This window comes from Pseudophryne corroboree, chromosome 6 (assembly GCF_028390025.1).
Source record: "Pseudophryne corroboree isolate aPseCor3 chromosome 6, aPseCor3.hap2, whole genome shotgun sequence".
In the NCBI taxonomy this organism is placed as follows: Eukaryota; Metazoa; Chordata; class Amphibia; order Anura; family Myobatrachidae; genus Pseudophryne; species Pseudophryne corroboree.
In genome coordinates this window covers 556,281,836-556,294,799 of record NC_086449.1, presented here as the reverse complement: position 1 = coordinate 556,294,799, position 12,964 = coordinate 556,281,836, and the positions used below count along the sequence as shown (strand labels likewise).

General features: G+C 41.3%; 1 pseudogene; it reads left to right on the top strand.

Annotated features, from left to right (window-relative positions):
- The first annotated feature begins 6,220 nt into the window (after positions 1-6,220).
- Positions 6,221-6,327, top strand: LOC134938208 (U2 spliceosomal RNA; annotated as a pseudogene).
- Positions 6,328-12,964: the final 6,637 nt, after the last annotated feature.

Here is a 12,964-nt window from a genome sequence, read left to right as displayed (position 1 = left end):
GATCGCTGTGCTGTGAACAACGGCAGCTAATGATCAACTCGGAATGACCCCCAAAGCCTCTATAAGTATGGGCATTATGGAAAATTCCTGTTAAGTGTATACAAGGTGGTACATGGAACCAGATACGTTTTTCCCCTCTTGTATTAGTATGCTTAGTATTGGAGATTGACCAGAAATACCCCAAGGATGATAATCCACTATAATTTAACAAGGAAAGATGAACCAATCTGCGCACAAATAAAAACATGGCAATCCAAAGGATCATTTTGGACCTGATCAAGATAAACTAGAGCTGTTTTTGCACTGAAATTGAAACTCCCATCATAATTGATATACTTGTAAGAAAAAGGGGTATATTTACTAAAAAGAGTATCTTCACAGCTGTCGTTTTCCTGTGGTTTGAGAGGTGGATTAAAAGGACAAAGGTAGTACACACAAAATCATGCTTGTACAAATGAGTGGTTTGGATTTACTCGGATCTCAAAAACGGCATATTATTGGCTGTTGGCTCTCACATGTTTTGGAAAAAAATAAATCCGAACTTTTGCTTCTTTGATGAAAAGAACTAAGTAAATCCGAACCCACAAACCCACAAATCTCTAGTTTTGTGTGCATCAACTGTTGCTTTTTTATATAAATCCCTGAAAGCCATTGAAAATCAGTGACTTTGAAAAATTGATCTTTAGTAAATACACCCCAAACAATTTTACTGCTCATCAAACGAGCCTCCACCAGGCATGCCACATCTGTGTTATGGTTATTTCACTGAGAAAAAAAGTCCACTTTTTAGTTGAAGATTTAAACCCCTGACATTCCAATAAAGGAAGCAAAGATCCCCAGGTTTATATTCCATCTGGACTTTATAAAATTGGATTACAGAAAAAAATAACCGCCTTAATGTAAATCATCAGCCTGTCTCCTAAGATATCTAGCCCTATACATATTCCACATAATATACTGAATGTAATAAAACAATTCCAATATGTGAGACCAATTTTAACCAATATTTCAAAAATAAAGACATTATTGAAATCCAACACCTATGCCCTATATACCCACACAAGTATTCAATATAAAACTAGGAGGTAGACAAAATGTAAGTGACCATACAGCCATGGTATCTCCACAATAATACTGTGTGTTGCTAGAACACATTTGTAAACATTAGTCATGCTATATTGCCCAATGCTGCAAAAGTGTAAAGCCAAAGTAGTGTAATAAAACATGATATTGCAGTCTTAAAACAACGAGAAGATTTTGCCTCAATAAAGATAAAGATTGCCATTGAAATGTTTCTAGCTACAGAATGAAAGCAGTTTGAAATGTAACAAACTATTGCAATCTTCAAATAGATAAGAAAACAATATTAAATGTATCTATGTAGACATTATACCATGTTTGTATACACATTAATTTACCTGTATACACCAACTTTTATATGTACCACACCAGTTGCAAAATAAAAATTAAAGAAAGATATTTAATATAATTCATTAAGCATTACAATCATTAAATAGCATAATAACATCTAAAAATATACTTATATAAGTAATCACTTGTTATGCTGTATATAGTGGTATTGCAAGTCACTTTTGCAGATGTATCTTCCACATTTTTACACTACACGTGTTTCTTAACTGAGCATACATAATTATGGGCAATGCAGTTGCACAGAGCTTAGTCGTATCTGTAAGTAGAAAAAAAAGGGGGTTTTGGTGTGCTCCTTTTTGGAATACTCTGCTGCCTCTTGACTGCACCAAGGATCTATCCCTGAAGATCCAACATAGAAGTAAATATATAGGGGGTAATTCTGAGTTGATCACATCAGGAACTTTGTTAGCAGTTGGGCAAAACCATGTGCACTGCAGGGGAGGCAGATATAACATGTGCAGAGAGAGTTAGATTTGGGTGGGTTATTTTGTTTCTGTGCAGGGTAAATACTGGCTGCTTTATTTTTACATTGCAATTTAGATTGCAGATTGAACACACCACAAATACCATTATCAACGATAAGTTCTTACCATAATGTATATTTCTCCAGCAGGGTCCACAGGTTATTCACAGGATAACAATGGGATTTCCCAAAGCAATTTAGTGGTAGGGACGCTCCTGATTGGACAGGACAATCCTTCACCCGAATTCAGCGTTATGAGAGGCAAAGGTATCCATGGCATAATGTCTAATGAATGTGTTAATAGAAGACCATGTGGCTGCCTTACATATCTGTTCTGCTGAAGCACCACGTTGTGCTGCCCATGATGGACCTACCTTACGAGTAGAGTGAGCCGAGACATTAGCCGGAACAGGGAGATCAGCTTGAGAATATACTTCTGAAATCATCATCCGAAGCCACTTTGCCAGTGTCTGCTTATCAGCAGGCCATCCTCTCTTGTGAAATCCGTAGAGAATGAAGAGAGAATCTGTCTTTCTGATGGCACTGGTATGATCCATGTAGATTCTTAAGGCATGGACCACGTCCAGCGATGCATCTCCCGCAGAAAGGCCCGGTACCTGGAAAGCCGGGACTACAATTTCTTCGATAAGGTGGAATTTAGACACCACCTTGGGAAGATACCCAGATCTAGTTCTGAGAACTGCTTTATCTGGATAAAATTAGAAATGGGTAATTTCCCCTAAATCTGACACTGCCCCTAAATCTCACAATCTTCTAGCTTTGTTCTTGACCCATATGCAAGAACTTTGTTGTTCTGATGGGACGCCATGAGATCTATCTCTGGCAACTCCCACTTGTCTACTAGTGTCTGGAATACCTCTGGGTGTAGAGCCCATTCGCTTGCCTGAATGGCGTGTCGACTGAGAAAATCCGCTTCCCAGTTTAGGACTCCCGCAATGAACACTGCAGACAAGGCTGAATGATGAAGTTCTGCCCACTTTAGTATGGGACTTACCGCCTTCATCGCTTTTCGGCTGCGAGTTCCTCCTTGATGGTTGAGGTACGCTACTGCCGTTGCATTGTTCGAGTGGATCTGAACTGGTTTTCTCTGAGGAATGTCCTTTGCCTGAATCAGTGCCATGTATATGGCCAGAAGTTCCAATATATTTATTGGCAGGCAACCTTCTTCCTTGGTCCATTTCCCCTCGAAACACAACCTTCCTGACACTGCTCTCCAGCCCTGGATATTGGCATCTGTTGTCAGAATTTCCCAATCTGATATCCAAAAGGGTCTTCCCTTGGGATGTTTGTAGCCACCAGGCTAATAACCTTCTAACTTCTATCGTAAGAACCATAGTCTGCGTTTTTATTGTTTGATGCAACCAATTCCATGTAGCAAGAATCAGATGTTGCAGAGGCCTCGAGTGGAACTGTGCATACTCCCCCATGTCAAATGTTGACACCATCAGTCCCATCACACGCATTGCTGCATGAAAGGATACCTTTTGACTGTGTAGCAAGTCCTGAATCCTTGACTGAACCTTGGATATCTTGTTCAGAGGTAAAATTAATCTCTGAAGACTTGAATCCAGTACAGCCCCCAAGTGAGTCATCCACTGTGATGGAACCAGAGACGATTTTGCCCAATTTATGAGCCACCCGTGCCTTTGCAGACATGTTATTGTCTGTTGCAGATGACATAGGAGCAATTCCTGCGACTGTGCCAGGATTAAAAGATCGTCAAGGTATGGAAAAATTCTTATCCCCTGCTGGCAAAGATAAGCTGCCATTACCACCATAATCTTGGTAAATACTCTGGGGGCTATGGCTAACCCAAAAGGTAGGGCCTGGAACTGAAAATGTTGTTGGAGGATAGTGAACCTGAGATAGTACTGATGGGACAGTGCTGTAGGAACATGAAGGTAAGCATCCTGTATATCCAGGGATACCATATAATCCCCTGGCTCCATGGCAAAAATTATGGAAAATAAAATCTCCATATGATACCGAGGTACCCAAATGTACTTGTTCAGCACTTTGAGATTGAGAATGGGTCGAAATGACCCATTTGGTTTCTGAACTAGAAACAGATTGGAGTAAAAACCCTCTCCTCGTTGTGCAGGAGAAACTGGTATGACTACTCCTGACTGAAGCAATTTCTGAACTGCCTCTTGCAAAGCCCTGGCCTTCGTCTTTACCTGAGATGGGCTGGTACAAAAAAACCTTTGAGGAGGGTGCTTCTTGAAGGCAAAAGCATAACCTAGAGATACCGCTTCCTGCACCCAGGCATCTGTTGTACACTACTGTCAGATCTGTGCAAACTGAAGAAGTCGGCCCTCCACCCTGGGATACCCCAGGTGGAGGCCTGCACCATCAGGCTGATGGCTTATTATCTGTTTTACCAACCGGTTCTCTGGTAGCCCAATGCTTTTTAGTCTTACCAGACTTGTTGTATTGGGACTGCCTGCCATAACTTTAGCTTTTCCTTGAGTCAGAAAGGGCCGAAAAGCCGGAACTTTAGGTTTGAAATTGTATGTGGAAGGAAACTTTACCTTCTTGGAGTCTGCTTCTGACTCAAACATATCTATCAATTCTTTAACAAAAAGAATATCTCCAGAAAAAGGCAAAGATTCCAAAACCTTCTTAGATTCTGAATCAGCTTTCCACGTACATAGCCAAACTGCTCTGTGAGCAGCTATTGTTGAAGCTGATGCACTGGAGGCAATAGCACCCATATCCAATGCTGCTTCTTCCAAGAACATTGCAGCCTGTTTTATATGTGCTATATGGGATTTGTGCTCTCTAGATGCTATTGAAAAATGCATCAGCCCGGGCTGCCACTGCCTTTGCCATCCAAGCTGAAGTAATGGCTGGCCTTATGACTGCCCCAGACAGGGAAAAAAATGTTTTTTAAAAAACCATCCACTCTCCTATCCATGATATAATTTAATGATGTTGAAGGTAAAGGTAATGTAGATTTTCGCACTTATCGAATCACATGTGTATCTACTATAGGAGCAACCTCCCTTTTTAAACAATCCCCAGCTGGAATAGGCTAATTGGAATTCCATTTCTTAGGAATTCTAAAATTCTTATTGGGCGTATCCCAAGCCTCTTCCATGATTTCTGTCAGCTGATCTGACCCTGGAAACTCAGTCTTAACTGTTTTGGGATGTTTAAACACAGGTGCCTTGGTTTTAACGCAGGCTCTGCTGAATCCTCTAAGGATAGAATGGCTTTCATTGCTTTAATTAACTCGGCTATATCCACTGAGCTGAGACCTTCCTCTTCGTATGCCAAAGTAGAATTTATTGAACTTTCATCCTCTGATGAATCCTCATCTGAAACATGTGTAGCCTGTGAGGATGAAGATTTACTTACTACTGGCTTATCAGCCTGTTTCTTTTTAGAGGCTGCTGCTGAAAGTGATAAACTGCAGGTGGGGAGCTGCATGTAAGGGTTAATCATGTAACCTATCCCTGGTACAGAGTTGGAGGAATTATCCGTTCAGCTATACTGGATAATGTCTGTGCAAACATAGCCCAAGGTGGATCAACCTGCACCTGAATCTGCCTTGTATTTTTCAAGAGACCCTGGTGAAAGCTAAAACAATTTGCACACAAACCATCCTGAACCAGATCCTGAGAGGTTAACACAACTTTGCAAGATAAACATGATATGAGTGTTGGTGTTGCCGTGAGTGTATCTTCCTAACCTTTGCCGCTCTTAGACATGATAAATATACACTTCCACAGTGTACTACACAATTTCTGACTGTAATCACTTTAAGCTTTTTAAAGTGACCTACAATCTGACCCTACCCATGCACCAGCATTGAGGATCGGAATAGACAACTGACAGAATATATAGTAAAGTCAGCAATCACATTAGCAGTCAGTCACATGTTATACATTAGTATAATAAGCAATATGAACACATCATCAACTACACCTACACTTCAAGTATGTAGGAGAACATATTACTGAATCATGATTAAACAGATCTACCATATTCAGACGCATAGCGAAAGAAACAACAGTAATAGTATACAGACTCATATGCAATAGGCACTTATCTAACTATTCATACTCAAAAAGGTAGAGACTTAGTGCTGTATTACCTGTATTCAGTAGAGTGGAATACAGGAAGACTCACCTTGCTTCCAGGACCGGTCAATACGTTTTTGAACGCTGAGTGCATCCAGACACTACTAGTGTACACTGCCTCTCCATGAACCTATAGTGAACACAGATGCTCAGTGAACACAGATGCACCAGTCACACAGCCTATGCTGCGACTGGGTCCCCTTCATGTACAGCATCTGAGATCGCTTCTCGGCCTTTTGGCTAAGATCAAGTGTAGTATCTGTTCTTATCAGTGGAGAAAAACCGGGCCGGTCATCCCTACTGCATGGGGGAATAATTCAACCCTATGTGGTATAGGGAGCGGCCCGGTGGAGTATCTGCGGTAGAGAAACATGGGGTGGAGTACCTGTTCTTACACTAGGAGCGTGAGAGGTTCCTAGATGTGGAATGGAGAAACACCCTGTGGAGTACCGTGCCGGGGTGAGGAAGGTCTCTGGTCGAGGATGGAGAAAAACCATGGCTCAGTGCCCTACAGCGTCTAGGATGTCTACTTGCGCTGATTAGGGTAATGGCCTGGTCTAGTATCCGCCTCGGACGGGGACTGGCAAGGCCCCTAGTTGAGATTGGAGAAAAACCGGGCTGAGTATTCCTATCTTCATATGGGCTGATGGAACCCTTACGTTGTTTAGGAACAGCCTGGTCTAGTACCTACTCTCGTACTGGGGGTTTACCGTGGCATAGAGCAGTACGAAGCTTGGTCTGGCTGAGAGGCTGGAAGCTGCTTAGAAGCTCGAGGTGAAACGTGCCCCTGGCACGGGGAGCCAGGGGTGCCTGAACCCGCACTGGTGTAAGGATCTCACCATGTGCACAGTAAGTCACTTTGCACTGCTCACCTCCCCAACTTCTGGTGCACCACGTCCTTTGCCCTGGCCTTTTGGCTAGGGCAAGGATCATTTTTTACCCACCCCCGGCCTTCTGGCTGGGGTCTATTTATTTATTTATGCCCACATATGTTTTTGCACTTGCACTTGCACAAGCATTAGCACTTATTTCTGTTTTTCGTAGTGTGTAGTGTGTCACATTCACGTTTTTTGTTTGGGGTTTAGGTGAGACCCTTATGGGCCGCCCTCTCCTCTTCGTTGCTGAGGTCCTCTCCACGGGGGGAGGACCAGACGCAGTTATCGGTCCCCAGGGGGACGCTTCGGCCAACCCTGGGGACACCCGAGGGTTCCCCTGCGCTTCGGCAAAGGGGGACCCACAGTCCTTTTGTTCCCTCAGTAGGCCTTTTGGCTCTGAGGGATAGAGGAGTAACGGGGCCCTTCTCCTTTGGGAGAGGGTCCAAGAACCTATGCCCCCAGCACGTTTGGTCACAGACACTGGGTGATGAAGCACCGCACCTCGGGCTTCAAATAAAAAAAAAAAAATAATAATCTGAGACGGAAGCGGGAAAAAGTTCATGGCGGGATACTCAGAGGAAACTAGTCATGAACCGGGGGAGGGGTACCCAGGATAGCATCGGACTCCCCACTGCTGACATCAACCCTAGGGATCTCGGCTTCATACTATTCCTAGAGCCTCTGATCCCTAAGGCCTAGCGCTGGTGCTCCCGAGGTGGCAGCTGAGTCAGCGAATGTTTCGTAGTCTCCTCCCAAAACAGTGCGACTGTGTCCATATTCCCCTTCTAAGCGAAACCGATGCCTTACCTTCTCCCCATGCTCTGGCCACAGCCTGGTAACGTCTGCTGGACCTACTAGTATATCCGACACAGACGCCCACCGAAACAGCACTGTACTTGTGGGTAAGCTTTGTTGCAGCCCAGCGGAGAGTTGTTGGAGCGACTCTTTCTAAGGTACATATAAGACGCTTTTTAGAAAGATCACTCAAGAAAAAATAGTAAGACTATAAAAATAAAATAAGAAAGCTTAGGGCTGCTAAAAACCAGCAGCCCTCTGACCATGGTCCGGCTCCTGCCGCACCAAACAAAAAACTGATTTGCCTGAGCCAGGAGACGGGGATATATGGATGGGCCCGTTTCATGCTGGGAGGCCAAAAAGCTTTGACCGATTGGTCCAAATCCGCTGTCGCTTCATATCCCAATGTTATCCTGTGGATAACCTGTGGACCCTGCCGGAGAAATGCACTTTAGTACATATGGATGGAGGGGGGAAAAAAATGAAACCATTTGGAATAACAAATAAGCTTAAAAATATATAATATTATTATTCTCCTGATTCCAAAATAATGATAGAATGAAAAAAGATACTTTTCAGATGGTAATCTATAGTGAAGAGATGCCCTTTAGGTACATATGGAGGGAGGGAGAGTATTCATAAGTGGAACATTTATGGCAACGAATTGGGTTTATGCAGATAAACATTCTCCTGATTGTAATGAAAAGAATGATGATAAAGTTAAAAAATTATTAATAAAGTGAAAGAACTCATAGGAACCACTTAAGTTCTAAATCCTGGTAAAAGATCTCCAGGGTTGAGTGTTTTTAATTGATATATTGTGTGCATTTCTGTGCAGGCAAGTTTCTTTTCCACATTCCTTTCCTTCCCAATTGGCTTTGATGTGTTTCAAACCAATTAATCTTTTTATGTGATTAATTGAACAGTTATGTTCTGTTTTGAAATGATTTCAGAGGTGATGTGTTGGTAATCCTTTTTTAATATTTCTTAGGTGTTCAGCGATCCTGACTTTTAGAGGCCTGGTGGTTCGTACAATGTATGATAGGCCACACGTGCACTCCACCAGGTAGACTACATTATTGGTGCTACAGGTGATGAAGTCCTTGATCCTAATGGAAACGTCATTGATTGTGAGTTCTGTGTGTTTAGAAGTTGTATCCTTTATATTTCTAAAGCCAATACACATCCCGCATCGATGGAATCCCTTGGTCCTGGTCAGAGTTTTTGAAGGCATGGGTAAAGCGCTTTTTACTAACATATTTTTAAGGTTCTTGGATCTCCGGTATATGAACATCGGTTTTGCAGGTATGATTTTGTTTAATACTGGGTTCCGTTGGAGTAGATGCCAGTGTTTGTAGAATATTTTTTCCAGCTGTTTGTGCTGGGCATGTTTACAATGGCGTAACTTAGGATACAAAACTAATCAAATGGCAGAGGTACATTGATGATGTGCTCCTGCTATGGGAAGGAAGTGCAGAAAGTCTGAATGATTTTTTCTAAGTATCAACTAGAACAATTTCAAAATTAAATTCACCACCGCCTACAGTAAGGAACAAGTTATTTTTTTAGATCTTACCATTTATATAGAAGATAATGCCATACAAACCAAAACAGAAACCCACTGACTCCAATACATACATTCCCAACAGACATTCAACAACCCTTAACATGGCTCAAGTGAGTACCGAAGAGCCAGTTCTTGAGGATAAAACGCAATTTATATAGATCTATAGATTGTAAGCTTGCGAGCTGGGCCTTCTTACCTCTATGACTGTTTGTTATTGCCCAGTTTGTTATATCATTGTTATTTCCAATTGTAAAGCGCAACGGAATTTGCTACGCTATATAAGAAACTGTTAATAAATAAATAATAAATAACTGTAGTAAGAAAGAAATTTGCCGAAATTAGATGTTACAGATTAAACAAAATTTTATGGAAAAAGGGTATAAAGAAAACACTTGAGATAAAATAATAGAAGAAACAGAGAAGAAAGAAAGGGAATCCATTGTACTACCGAGGAAGAAGAAAGAAATACTGATCAAGCGCAGTGGGCGTTAATCACAGGATATGATGCCCAGCACAAACAGCTGGAAAAAATATTCTACAAACACTGGCATCTACTCAAACGGGACCCAGTATTAAACAAAATCATCCCTGCAAAACCGATGTTCATATACCGGAGATCCAAACACCTTAAAAATATGTTAGTAAAAATCACTTTACCCATGCCTTCAAAAACTTTGACCAGGACCAAGAGATTCCATCAATGCGGGATGTGTATGGGCTGTAGAAATATAAAGGATACAACTTTTAAATACTCAGAACTCACAATCAATGATATTTCCATTGAGATCAAGGACTACATCACCTGTAGCACCAATAATGTAGTCTACCTGGTGGAGTGCACATGAGGATGAATCACCAGGCCTCTAAAAGTCAGGATCGCTGAACACCTAAGAAATATTATAAAAGGATTACCAACACACCACCTCTCAAATCATTTCAAAACAGAACACAACTGTTCAATTAATCACATAAAAAGATTGATTGGTTTGAAACACATCAAAGCCAATTGGAAGGAAAGGAATGTGGAAAAGAAACATTCCTAACAGGAAGCGCACAATATATCAATTAAAAACTCTCAACCCTGGAGGTCTTAACCAGGATTTCGAACTTAAGTGGTTCCTATGATTTCTTTCACTTTATTAATCATTTTTTAACTTGATCATCATTCTTTTCATTACAATCAGGAGAACGTTTATCTGCATAAACCCTATTTGTTACCATAAATGTTCCAATTATGAATTCTCTCCCTCCCTCCATATGTAACTAAAGTGCATCTCTTCACTATAGATTACCATATGAAAATTATCTTTTTTCATGCTATCATTATTTTGAATTCAGGAGAATAATAATATTATAATTTTTTTTAAGCTTATTTGTTATTCTAAACATTTTAATTTTATGTATTTCTCCCCGCCATCCATATGTACCTAAAGTGCATTTCTTTATTATAGGTATTCATGTGAAAAAAGAAGTATATTACTCTGGATGAACATATCTGAAACCATATGCTAGATTTTGGGGACAAGAAACACACAATTCTAGAATAACTTTCTGTTATGATGATTGGTCACCTTGGCAACTGACAACTATCATCTCAAACCTCGTTGCCATAGCGGTGCCAGACACTTTCGGTCACGACCGTTTACACATTCATTGAGACTACATCCCCCAGAAACCATAGCGGTTCATGCCAACTTCCGGTCACGGGGAACAGCGCCTACTTTACCACTAAACACTTCCAGTCATGGCCACGTATACCTATTTCAAGGAGACCACATTTCCCAGAAATCTCAAGTATTTTTGCCAACTTCCGGCAGCAGTGAACAGCGTCCACCAGAGAAAACTACATTTCCCATGATACCTATTGGTCACTTCCGGGAGCGGCGTTTTTTTCAATAAACCTTAACAGGGGACAGTTGACCGATTAATGAAAGATTCTATTTTAATTCCCTACTCCTCATGTACATCCTAATCTGATTTTAGAGGGATTAACCACCTTATATGACTTTTATTAATTTTTGGATAGCTTTCTGTTTTTACAGGAACAGGAAGTGATGTCGTTTTTACAGGAACAGGAAATTATGTCATTTTTACAGGAACAGGAAGTGATGTAATTTTTACAGAAATAGGTAGTGATGTCGTAATCACTAAACAGTCATTAGCTATAAATTGCTCATCAGGACACCCAGCACCAGCCTTGATAAAGAGTTTTTAACTCGAAACGCGTTGGTTGGAAAAACCCTTGGCTGCTGAGAAATTACTCTGCTCATCTGGAGGAAGGTATGACCACTATGCTTTTTTGTTTAACCATTTTAGAAACCGGTCCTTTTTTGGGTTGAATATAGATTGTGTCATTCCTGTCCTCCGGACGGGGCGGAGTCTCATACGGCCAACGTGTTACTTTTTTAAGAATGGAAAATTACTGTTTTATTAATCCTTGGTATCTTATTAAATTGTTGTATATTTTAACTTCAACACCCACCGACATCTCTATGAGCGGAAAAAGATACCTTGATGTGATTGAAACATTTCACTTAATCCGTGAGTACCAGTACGCATTTCCTGCTGCACAAAAATATACCTTTATAAGAACATGCCATCTTCTTTCTGTGTGAGTTAGGTACGCATTTGAGGACATCCTTATCGCAGAGTACATCTAACACACGTCCCCATGTCACTATAAAGAAACTTTGATAGGCCCATTTACATTGCACCCTGTGTAAGTTGAGGTGCGCACCCAAGATTACCCCAAACCAACAAGTCAGCCTGTTAAATTAACATATCTGTAAGTGATTACAGGAGAGGGGGCATAACTGGGTGGTAACACAGCTTTCACCTGTAGGCTTGTATAGCGTAGGTGTGTTGAGGGTTTGTAGACGGAATGACAAGCTATACAGATTTCTGTGTATGTGCAAATATGCCTGTTTTCAGACATCAAGGAAGGGGCAGGTGTAAATGTGCACTGATAATGATGATAGCTATGAGACCAACCTATGGCAGTTATGGCCAACTTGTATTCAACTCTGCATCAGCCCCTATGGGAAGATTCTAAATTGCTATGTTTTCAGACATCAGGGAAGGGGCAGGTGTAAATGTGCACTGATAATGATGACAGCTATGAGACCAACCTATGGCAGTTATGGCCAACATGTATTCAACTCTGCATCAGCCCCTATGGGAAGATTCTAAATTGCTACCCGGACAAAAAAGAAAAGAAAACCATAAAAATGTAATATTAGTTATAACTGTATAAGTACAAATATTTAAAAAATAAAGAAACAACTGTAATAGTGTGCTGTGTATCGGAAATCTTCAGTTTCCATCCTGCTCCATGACTTCATTTGGAGTAAGAAAAAAGTGTGAATGGTTATTGGCCATGACATACAATTAGGGCTTATGGGAGTTGTAGTTCTCTAAGGGGGAATTCAGTTGGGTGCGAGGTTTAGCGAGGTAAAAAACCTTGCGTACCTTGTTCGCAATTTTGGAATACTGTGGGTTTTGTGCACTCCTGATACCCGCGGTATCCAATTTTAAAAAACGGTCACCGGTTTTCAGGGTTGAAAACCCTGCAGTGTGTGGATAAAAAAGAAAAAAGATACTCACCTCTCCAGTGGTCTCCATGGCTCCTGGTGATCTCCCCTCCATCTTCCCACTGGGGAGGTGACTGCTGGGAGTCATGAAGGCTGCTGGGAGGCTCACGGGCTTCTGGGAGATGTAGTTCTCCCAG